The sequence below is a fragment of the Marmota flaviventris genome, chromosome 4 (genome assembly GCF_047511675.1).
Source record: "Marmota flaviventris isolate mMarFla1 chromosome 4, mMarFla1.hap1, whole genome shotgun sequence".
Lineage (NCBI taxonomy): Eukaryota > Metazoa > Chordata > Mammalia > Rodentia > Sciuridae > Marmota > Marmota flaviventris.
Genome location: NC_092501.1, coordinates 106,125,034 through 106,128,510, shown reverse-complemented (window position 1 = coordinate 106,128,510; position 3,477 = coordinate 106,125,034). Strand labels below are relative to the sequence as shown.

General features: G+C 38.4%; 1 pseudogene; it reads right to left on the bottom strand.

The window, feature by feature from the left end:
• Positions 1-761: 761 nt before the first annotated feature.
• LOC139705513 (ribose-5-phosphate isomerase pseudogene) lies at positions 762-1,333 on the bottom strand (annotated as a pseudogene).
• Between the last annotated feature and the right edge of the window lie 2,144 nt (positions 1,334-3,477).

The following is a 3,477-nucleotide window of genomic DNA, read 5'->3' as shown; positions in this document are numbered from 1 at the left end:
AAAATTTTAACAAAAAGAAAATCACTTATAAAAAAACAAGGACTTGACATTTCACAACTGTCCACTGGCAGTATTCTGGTTAAGTAATTCAACAACAGGGTCTGAACAAACCCCTAACCCTCAGGGAAGCATCATGTTCTTCTGACAATTCACAATCCTGGTCACCACACGCCACACTGCTCCACTCCTATAAACAGGATTAAAACGTCACTAGATATTGTGGGGCATTGCAATTAAAACTACCTACAAACAAAACAGAGTAGCAGAAAAGAAGAAAGTCAAACTCAGAAAGTCAGGGTCATATGTTTTCTCTCATATATGGAAGCTAGAGAGAAAAAAAAAAAGGAAACGAAAGGTGTATGTGGTGTGTGTGGTGGGGGAAAATCTCATGAAAATCAAAGGGAAATCAGTAGATACAAGGGACCAGGGAGGCGGGAGAGGGTTAGTGCTGGGAAGTGATATTGGTCAAATTTTATTGTCATATTGTGTGCATATGCGAATTTGTAACAACAAATCCCATCATTATGTACAACTATAATGCACCAACTTAAAAAGTCGAAAAAAATTTTAAATGACATAATAACAACACTTAAGAAGACTGGACTTAACTGCCCCTACCTGCCTCCCGCGCAGAGAGCGGACCACCCTGGTACAGACAGGTTAAGGCAAAGGCTCCAGGAGAGGCCGGCTGCCCTGGCTCAGCAGGAGACAGGTGAGCTCACTGCTCCTGCAGCAACAGGACAAAAGCTTCTCCCGGGTGCTCAACAGGCCGTGCTGCATTCCCAAGTAGACCCCACATCTGGGTTCATTCTGATGGCCGTGTTCACTTCGTTTGTGCACCAGGTCAAACTTCCAGTACCAAATAAAATTCCCACCACCTGTCACTGAAGGATCTGTCTGTTGACAGTGATCCAAAGGTCGACCTCATCCCCAAACTTCTGGGTCACAGCTCTGTTCACGGGATGCAGGCCTTAGGGTCTGCCTAGATAGGAACTCCCTGTAGGAATTCTCTTTCCCATGGTTCTTTGAATCTTCCCTTAAGTCGGAGACCACTAGGAAGCAACTGGACAGCCAGCAATCACCTGTGACAGGCAGCCTTCACCGCCCTCGATGAGGGTGAGGGCAGCGTCCACTCCAGCAACTCCATCCAAGGCCAAATCAGTCTCTGGGTAGAGATCCAGGTCACTGCGGGTCGGGTGGTCCAGCAGGACTAGGGAAAGAAATGGGACTGCAGAAGCTCCTGCTTCGCCCTCTGAGCTGTTAGCTGCACAGCGTGGACACCTGTGGAGCAGCTTCCAATTCCCAGCACTTGGTTATTCACGTGGCTCTCCATGGCCTTGAGAGCCAGCAGCACTGTGGCCTCCGCGGAGAAGGCTAGCCCCCACAGTCCTGGGCCTGGGTGCCTCACACCTGCGCAGTGCACGCCCCTGCAACAGCATGTAGGACACCCAGGAGAGCCAGCTGCTCCGCCTCTGTGGAGGCCACACCCTGGCCTTATGGGCTGCCAGGCCTGCTTCTGAATTTTAAAATTTATAATTTGTAGATATCCCTATTTTGAACTAAAAGTGTTTTTAATATTTTCAGGAACTTTAAACTCAAAATTGTTGACAATGGTTAGACTGATTGACAAACTACATTTAGATGCTGGAACATTCTCGAAAAAGAGAAAGAGAAGAATAATAGATGACTCCCAGAGGAACTTTTCACAATGCAAAATGTGATAAAATTATGAATGTGTTTTTGATATATTGCAGCCTATAGGTACTAAATCCTTTTCCATCAGTGAACCTAATATTTTAAAATCAAAGCACTCTACCTTTAAAACTAATACTAGGTTAATCTTACTTGAACATATACTCGCCATTAATTTAGAAGGCTACACTAATTATCTTCAGTTAGTTTTATCATCATGGAATGTTGCTAAAAAATAATATTATGAAACATAATTATGAAAAAAAAGATTTTATTGTGGTAATTGTGAAAACTATCTAAACATGTTCAGAAGCAAATTGTCCCCCCAAAAAATCTGTTTCCAAACTTCCAAATTCTTAGAAATAATTTAATTTGGGGGAAATAGAAAATCCAAGAAGACCAAAGTTATCTCAAGATAATTAAGATAGGTTCAATAACCTAAACTTTTTCAGTTATTTTTTGTGAAAATTAAGATTTAATAATAAAATCTGAATTTAAAAAAATCTTAATTTGATTATTGTTAGAGTAATATTTTCATGACAGAAACGAGGACTTTATAGTAGAGGCTTTATATCAAATAAAAGTTCAAGAGGAATGAACTTACTCTTTAGATGACAAATAAAAGAAAAAACATGTGCATGTACATATACTGTAAACTCTTTTAAATGTTTAGAAAATGTTTACTGTGTATCATTCTAAAATATCACATTCTCTTTCAGATTCCTTAATTCTTACTAGAAATGATATGTTTGACCTATTCTAGTTCATTCATTATTCACAAGGTATCTCTGGCCACAAGAAAAGTACCTATCAAAAAACCTAGAGTCTCACTTTCCTTCTTCTAATGAACTAGTCAGGAGTAAAATGGCAATTAACTCTGGAAAACAGAAACACTTAGAAAAGTAAGTATTACTTTATTTGTTTTGTCATATATGATAATAAAAAATATTTTCTCATAGCAATTGCTTTGGTAAGATGAACTAGGTAAAACTTCAAAACTTGAGAAATTTTGAAATACATTCAAGAAAACAATTTTTCTTTAAATTTTCAGCTATTCAACAAACAGCAATTTTGTTGTTGTTGTTGTTGATGATGATGAATTATCACAAAATTAAAGCATCCACATTGCTAAGCAACTCAGTGAGACCCTGTCTCTAAATAAAATACGAAAATATACAGCTGGGGATGTGGCTCAGTGGTTGGAATGTCCCTGAATCCCCAGTAACCCCCCCCCCCCCCCCAAAAAAAAGCATCCACATAACCATAATCCAGGTCTAAGAAAAGAGAAAAAAATAAAGAGAAGGATAGGGAGAAAAAAGGACGAGGGGGAGGGGAAAGAGAAGGAGAAGGAAAAAGGAGCTTACAAAAAGTTATCTCCCCTCCTCCATTGCTCTACCTAATGACTACAGTCCTGCTTTTTAACGCCAACAATGTTCTTTGCCTGTGTTTGAAAGTTACATAAATGACTTAATTAAAATATACAGATAGAAATAGACAGGTACAAATAGGTACAATAAAATGGTGTACAGATATCCATACATAGTTATAGGTATCTTTAGTCTAAAATTCTCAAAATAATGAACTAAAGAGTTACTATGGAAAGGTACTTTTTAAACACAGGAAAAAACTGCTGCTTACAATAAATGAAGTACAATAAATGTTTTATTTGCAATGTGAGCTATACAAATTTTTCATTAAAAAGTCTTGCTGAAAAAAACAATTTCTTAAAAATATGATACAATAATAAGAATTGAAAACCACCATTTTCTTTCTCCCCCTTTAACA